Here is an 8,534-nt window from a genome sequence, read left to right as displayed (position 1 = left end):
AAACAAAAGCAAATAACACAGTTACTTGTTAGTTTTTCTGAGAAGCAGTCTCTGAGACTGAAATTAACACACAGGAGGTTGATTAGGGAGTGGTTTTAAGGTCCATGTCCATTGAGGGGAGTGAAGGGAGAAAGGCTGGGTGGACAAGAGATTGGCCTACAGTAATAAGGGCCTCAGCTGAACACATGAGAAGTTCTGGGGTTGGGATGGGCCTTCCAAATTGTTGCAAATCAGGGAGATGGGGTTAGGTCTTGACATGTTTTCACTGACCAATTAGTTGTTGGATGTGAGCATAAAGCTGGAAGGACACGAACTCAAGTATGTTTGGAGAAGGACTCGCTTGAAGCTTGTCAGCCTCCAACAATCTCAGCGGCTGGAGAAACAAGAGCTTCTGTGCCAAAGTAGCAGGGATGTAGGAGGTGTTGGCAACACCTACTATAGTTCATTCCTCACCTTACTCAGGCTCATCTGCTTCATATAGATAAATTCTGCAGAAATTATCCCATGGTTATGTTGAGCTTCTTTCCTGCAGAAAACTTAGAATATCAGTGAAAGACGCTATAGCACCTGCCAGTGGAGCTGGTTTCAGGGCCTTAACTGGTACTCATTATTTCTGTCCTAAACTACCCATTCTAGAGTTCCTTTTACTCTCAGCTAGTATCTCTGCTGACATAGGTATCTTATCTGGTGCAGTGACTGAAAACTTCATTCTTGAAGGGTCTGAGACTCTGGACACCATGCCCTTCTCAGGCCATGGCTGAAAGACCTATCATTTCCAAGGGATAGCTAAGTGGGTCACCTAGACACCAAATCTATTCTTGCCTAACCCCATTGTATAGCGATACCCCATCCCCTCCTAATGATTAGAGTAAGTTTCCCCTGTCATAATGCTGACTTGTTTTCTTTTGGATGGTACCAAAAGTGACCGGGCGGTTTGTTTTCTTTTGGCTGTTGCGAAATGTAACCAGGCAGCAACCATAGATTAAAATTCAATGGGGCTTCTGTGTGTCTCCTGGTGAAGGTACTTGCAGTCTTAGAGTCAAGAGCTCCAAACCTGCAGAACACAGAATTGTGAGGATGGGAAGCACAAAATCACTGGGAATGATGACAAACAAAACAACTCCTACTCCCATTCCCAAACTTGTATATTCTTCCGTATATTGATTTAGGATGACACTTATTTAGGATATATAATGTTTTCTGGTAGGTGATGGCCCATCCTTTCATGGTATCATCTCCAAACTGTCACTTCAGTTGTGTCATCAACACATCATTTCATCACTCTGCTCAGTACCTTTTCAGTGGTGCTGTATATTAACGGAATCCCAGGCCATGTGCTTAGTGTTGGACTCCTTTGGCCAGAAAGTGGATCTCTGGGTCCAATCCAGTATTTTAGATGAAATCCTGTCTCAGTAGATCAACAGCCTCTGCTCTTAAATGGTAGTGCTGGCTGAGGCCCTCCAGGAAAGAAAGGCAAACTCATATTCAAAAATTGCGTTGATTACTGTCAAGATGAGTCATTGCCACATGCAGTTTTTAAGAGGTTTAATGGACTCAGCTTACCCCCAAGTCGATTTCTGGTTTCCTTCAAGAATGGTGACGTATTAGAGATTCACCACTGGTCTCTGGGGTGGGCAAGGTCAATAGCTAAAACAGCCTTAGTGAGTAGGTGACCTTGCTCTTGTGCCCACATACAACCTCAACCCTGCCATTGTGATAGTGTTGACAAATAGAGTAAATAAAAGTCCAGGACATCCAGTTAAATCTGAATTTTAGATAAGCACCAAATACATTTTAGCATAAGTATACTTTATTTGAAGTCCTATTGTCCCTGGGCTGCTCCCAGCCCAAGACTGAGGAGAGTACGAGCGTATGGACACTTGTGTCAAATGCAGAGGGACTCCTCTAACAAGCAATCTATTCCAGAGCTTCTCATAAACTTGACTGGTACTTCTCAAACCTGCTTTACGCCTGGTGGTCTTCCCCCTATTCTTCTTTACTTCTCCCTCTCCTTTCGGGTGTCAGACCTCATTCCCACCTAAAGGTTTCTCCAGTCTGCTCCTGCTCTTTCTTCTTTTACCTTTCACAAACATTTCCCAAAATCAATCTCTTTCTCTTCTAATACCATCTTAGCATCTGTTTCCCAGATGACCTAAGCTCTCACAGTTGAAACCATGAATAATATGAGAAAGCACACAGTAAGATGGGTTTCTGAGATGGGATCACTCACCATCTGGCTGGCAAGGAGCAACTCACCCTGAGTGGTATATGAAGCACAGATAGCATGTGGCACAATGTGAGAGCCCAATCCCAATTCACTGGTGGTTACCTGGGAAAACATGCTAGTGAAGGGAACCTGGATTGCTGATTCAGGCACCTAAGGGCTATAGCAGAAACAGTTTATACAAAGAGAGCGGAGTTGGCCAGTTATTACTAAATTGTATTGATGACATACAGAGAGATCCTTATAACCGTGATTATACCCTTATTCATTTCTCAAAGGATCTTCCAGCCATTTACTCAGATGACTGCAGACTTCAGAGAGAGGGATACCAAGACATCTCAAGGACTATTGGACATAGGTCTGAATTCATTTTGATACCAGAATACCATCATTAGACTTCTCTGTCAGATCTGAGGACTTATGGAGACCAAGTAATAAAGTGAATCCTAGGTAGAGGTTCATAGTGGGATGACCAGATCCACAGACCCATTCAGTGGCAATCTTCCCAGCTCTGTAATTATATAATTGAATTAGATATATCTGGAAGTTGAAGTAACCTCTAAATTAAGTCCATGATCTCTGTTAATAAGAGCTATCATAGTGGGAAAGGCCAAGTGGAAACCTCTAAAAATGCCCTTTCCCAGCCAAGAGAGTAAAAAAATAACAATATCACAAATCAGATGACAGTAATTAGTGCCACCCTTATAGATCTCAAGCAAGTCCCCTTTATGTCTCCACTTAATTTACCAGACTAGGCCCTGAAGAAACTGGATGGATCCTGAATAATATATATTACCACAGGTTTTGGTAAGTAATAGTTTGGATTGGAGCTGCTGTACCATACTGTTGCTAGAGTAGGTTAACAAAGTCCCAAGTACATCGTACACAGTAATTGATTTGGCAAACGTGTGCTTTTCCATTCCAATTAGAAAAGCGATTTAAAAACAATAGACATAATACGAACATTTATTTGTAGTTTTCCTCAGGGCTTCATTAATTCTCATATGCCCAGTCATAATATAGTCAGAAAAGATCAAGACTGTCAAGATATCACACAGAACATCACTCATATCCATTACTGACACCATCCAGTGACACCATCTACTGATTGGAGAGGATGAGTAAAATATGACGTGTTCCAGAGGGTAGGAGATAAACTCTGCAAAGATTCAGGAAGTTATCAATTCAGTGAAGTTTTTAGGAGTCTAGTAGTCAGAGGCATGTCAGGCTGCCACCTCCAAAGTAAAAGACAAATCGTGTCTTGAATCTTCCACTACAAAGAAGGAAGTAGTGTACCTGATAGGCCTCTCTGGGTTCTGGGAACAAAATATCCCACCCCCAAGATTATTGCTCTGGTCCATATATCAGGTAACATAGAAGTCTGAGAGCTTTGAGAGAGGTAGGGTGCAGGATATTAATCTGTAGCAGGTCATTATAATTCATTATAATATATATATTATAATTGACATATATATTATAATTGACATATATATATATATATATATTATAATGACTATGTTGTCTTATAGAAAAAAGAGCCCCATAGGAAAGGAATGGATAGGAAAAGTGTCTGATTCACTGAGAATAAAGAGAATGCAATGACTTCCGGGGCTGATCCTGACCCTGTAGCTGAGGACCCCAGGCTCCAAGAATAATGTAATTAAAGGATAAGACAACTTGATTGACAGAAATATATGCAATTTTATTGGCAAAAGCACGTATCACCACGATTGGAGTGCAGCAAAAACCTTTTCCTAAGCTGATTTTCAGAGCAAGAGGCTTTCACAGGAAACTTATTATAAAAAATAAATTAAAATAATTTTCCATATTCCCTACAACAGTCCTATGTCTCTCCCAGCATAATAGTCAGACATAAGCAAATGCCATAGGAAGGGGGTGCCTGGCCACTGGGGTGAATTGATATGGAGAAACGCTTATAAGAACTACTTTTACAACTTTTGCCCTCCTCTGGTGTTCTGATAAGGGCCATGACTAAATCCTGTGTGCTTTATGCTAAATGACCCAAAACTTCAATGTTCATATGAAATAGATAGAATATATATTATTTCCTGGGCTGTTGGGAAATATCAGGAAGGGAGACAGAACATAGACTCCTAACTCTGGGAAACGAACTAGGGGTGGTGGAAGGGGAGGAGGGCGGGTGTTGGAGGGGAATGGGTGACGGGCACTGAGGCGGACACTTGACGGGATGAGCACTGGGTGTTTTTCTGGATGTTGGTAAATTGAACACCAATAAAAATTAATTAAAAAAAAATAATATGGGATCCCTGGGTGGCGCAGTGGTTTGGCGCCTGCCTTTGGCCCAGGGCGGGATCCTGGAGACCCGGGATCGAATCCCACGTCAGGCTCCCGGTGCATGGAGCCTGCTTCTCCCTCTGCCTGTGTCTCTGCCTCTCTCTCTCTCTCTCTCTCTCTCTCTCTCTCTCTGGCTATCATAAATAAATAGACATTAAAAAATAATGATAAAAAAATAAAAATAAAATAAAATAAATATAAATAAATTAAAAAATTTGCCATCAGGCCATAGCCTCACCAATAAAAAAAAAAAAAAAAGAATATATATTATTCCTCTTTTCACATATAGCCATTTTGTATCAATGGGATAAATAACTGTGCCCAGGATCTTGGAAAAAAGTTAAATTACCAGAGGCATCATGACTCAGCTAGCTTGGAAGGTCAGCTAAGGAACACCATAATGAAGACATCTAGCCATCTTTACCCATACTGACTTGAAGCGTTTGGCTATAGGATAGCATATTAGGAATTTTGAGTAGGACTAAATATTCCATTTTATTGGAATAATAGATCTCTATATGATTCATAATATTATATCTCAAAAGGATAAATGCCACTGTTTGTTCACGAGCTTAGGACAGACTCTCCTTTGTGTTGGCTGGAGAGCAAGAATGGAGCTAGAGCCATACCAGTGGTCACAAGTCCAAGTCTCAGGCCTTGGAGATAAGATAAAAAATGCAGAGACTAGCAGAACATCTCAACATTATTATCTACTGGTTTATACCATCTCTCTGATATGGGTTTGTTTTTCTAACAAGATCATAATTTTTGGCATTCAAGAGATATGGAGTGAGCTCCTACTGTGTACCAGAACCTGTGAATAAATGCCATGTAGAAAAATAAAGCAGAATGGGGAAACTAAGGAGTATCTGGGAGCTGAGTAGGCTTTTTTTTTAAGTAGGCCTTTTTATATTGAGAGCTCAGAGAAGGACTCATTGGTGAGGTACCTGAAGGAAGTGAGAAAGTAAGCTGTATGGCTACTTGGGTAAACAGTGTTCCATGCACAGGGAACAGGAAGAGCAAAATCCCTGAGGCAGGAGCACGCTTGATGTGGATGAAGTATAGCATGGAGACCAGGGTGGCTGGAATCAACTGAACTCTAAGGTGACTAATTTGACAGGTAAGAGAGGCAGAAGAGAGCAAGATCATATAAAGTCATCTAGTTATTTGTAAGAAGTTTGGCTGTTGCTCTGAGTACAAGGGCTCTTGACGAGAGAAATGACCTCATCTGACTTCATTTTTTTAAAGGATCTCCCAAGCTATGGTGTTAAAATTATTCCGTCACTGGAAAAGGGCATATATAATGATATCACTTAGGAGACTATTGCAACAGTGCAGGTGAAAGTTCATGGTGGTTGGGACCAGGATGAAGAGAGTGAGAAGTACATCAATAAGGGAAATTGTTAAGGTTGAACCAATAACATTTGTTAATGGTTTGGATAAGATTGTGCAGCTGAGACTTTTCTCTGCATAACTTAAACTATCAGTCTTTGCACAAAGGAGTACACTGAAGTTCCAAGTTAGAAAGGAAATCCATGGTGTCCTGTATCCTTTAATTGATGCTCAGGACAGACTCTCCTTGAAAATGCAAGATCCAAGAATGAAAATTTCAACTGTGATGCTTTCCTTCTCCTGAAGGGCATGTTCAATCTAGCTTGACTTGCACACTCTTAGTTTGAGTGTGGCATACCTAATTCTTTGATAAATGTAGTTTTACCTAGACTCCAGTGAAGCTGATAGGGAACTGAATTAGAGGCAGACAAGTAAAACCCTCAGACAGATAATTCCCACCGGAATAAGTAAAAATTCAATGGGAAATGCAGTGTTATGATGTATTTAAGGTCAGGTATTCACATTTCAAGTAAAGTACTTGAGGGAAATCTCATAAAATGGACAAGACGGGTGATCCAAAGTGCATGAGAGCCTCAGGTAGCGCTTCTCAAACTGTGGAGTCAGTTCTGCCAGGACTCAGGCCCAGTAAATTGTTTCTTTTCCATAAGAATGGGCTTTACAAAATTTCAGAAGCTCCTCTAAAAATGAAATGATTACCTTGCAATAGAGACCTAGCCTTGGTATGGATTTCAAACCAGTTCCATATTTTATGAATAAGAGCAGCCTGCAATGAGGTCACTTAGATATTTCCCATCTTTATCACTAAGTTTGACAAATAGTAAAGGAACTACTGACAACCAGCCACATGCTGGTCAAAATTCAAATCCAACCTGTCAGATTGGATTGTGAGAAATCCAAGAGAAATGTGATATTAATTCCATGTCAGGAAATGTCACATCTTCATGAGAAAAGTGATTATGCTATATTTCTAGACCTTGACTAGATCTCATCCCAAGACACAGTAAGAGAAGAGACAAACACTCTGGGTGGTAGCCAAACTAAGAGCAAACTTTTTATCAAAAGTCCATGGAAGAAAAATATTCATATATATGGACGAAAGGTATTAACCTGAGGACTCTGCAGAGTTTTGCTAATTTAAAAATAATGGAGAGAGATCATCTTCCTGCATGGCAGTGTATGGGGGGTGGGTTCTGCTAACCTTCTCCCCAGTGAAATGGTGAAAACTATACAAACAACAACAACAAAGCAACAATCATTTAAAGCCCCTGGAAATGGTTCTAAGTAAAAGCAAATGAAGAAACATCTATTTGAGAATATCTAAAAATATTCCACAAGAAAGGTAAGAATCTATGGTATTTAAATGAAGACTGCTCCCCACTCTCTCCTTCCAGTTCAGTAGAAGAGACTCCCAATATAGGAAATAACAATAACAAAAAATTGAACCAGTAAAGACAATTAAAATGTAGTCAGAGGGTTCTAGCTTTAGAAATTATTAGCACAGATTTAAAATAATCATGTGTAATATGTTAAAGGGAATGAAACAATAGATTGAGAATTATTTCAAGGAACTGGTACTAATGAAGATAATACAATGAAACTTCTAAAGTCAAAAATACACTGGGTGAGCACTGGGTGTTTTTCTGTATGTTGGTAAATTGAACACCAATAAAAATTAATTAAAAAAAAAATACACTGGGTGACAGGCACTAAGGAAGGCACTTGATGGGATGAGCACTGGGTGTTTTTTTTTAAAGATTTATTTTTATTTATTTATTTATTTATTTATGATAGACACAGATTGAGAGAGAGAGGCAGAGACACAGGCAGAGGGAGAAGCAGTCTCCATGCCCGGAGCCCGACGCGGGACGCCATCCCGGGACTCGATCTCGGGACTCCAGGATCGCGCCCTGGGCCAAAGGCAGGCGCGAAACCGCTGAGCCACCCAGGGATCCCCGAGCACTGCGTGTTATACTATATATTGGCAAATTGAACTCCAATAAAAATATATATATAAAATAAATAAACAAATAATAAAAAAATAAAGTCAAAAATACAATTACTGATAGTAAAAACAAAAAGGTAAGTATAACAACAGATTCCTCGCAGTAGGAGAGAATACTAATAAAGTGAGATATAGATCAGAAGTGATCTATCTAGAGTGAAGTACAGATAAAAAGATGAAAAATACATAAGATGGGGTAAGAGACATAGGTAACACAGGGAGAAGGTATAACATAGTGTAAAAAGAATCCAGGAGGAGATGAAAGAGAGAATGGAGTAAATATAATCTCTAAAGAGATAATGGTAACAACTTTTCTACAATGACAATGGACATTAATTCATGGATTCAAGAAGTCCTATGAACACAAGCAGGATACAAATAAAATAAAGCTATTCTAGGCATATTATACTAAAACTGCTATAGACCAAGCCAAGGATTGAAATAAGAAAACAAATTACCTTCAGATAATTTCCCATGGCCTCTGTGACAAATTACCACAAAACTGATTACTTAAAGCAACAGAAATATATTCTTTCACAGTTCTGGAGAACATTAGCCTGAAATCACGAACAGTAGACCAAAATCTAGGCATCAGTACAATTGTGCTCCCTCCAGATGTTCTAGGGGAGAATCTGTTCC

Source organism: Vulpes vulpes, chromosome X, assembly GCF_048418805.1.
Source record: "Vulpes vulpes isolate BD-2025 chromosome X, VulVul3, whole genome shotgun sequence".
Classification (NCBI taxonomy): domain Eukaryota; kingdom Metazoa; phylum Chordata; class Mammalia; order Carnivora; family Canidae; genus Vulpes; species Vulpes vulpes.
The sequence above is the reverse complement of the archived record's forward strand: the minus strand, read 5'-3'. Positions refer to the sequence as shown.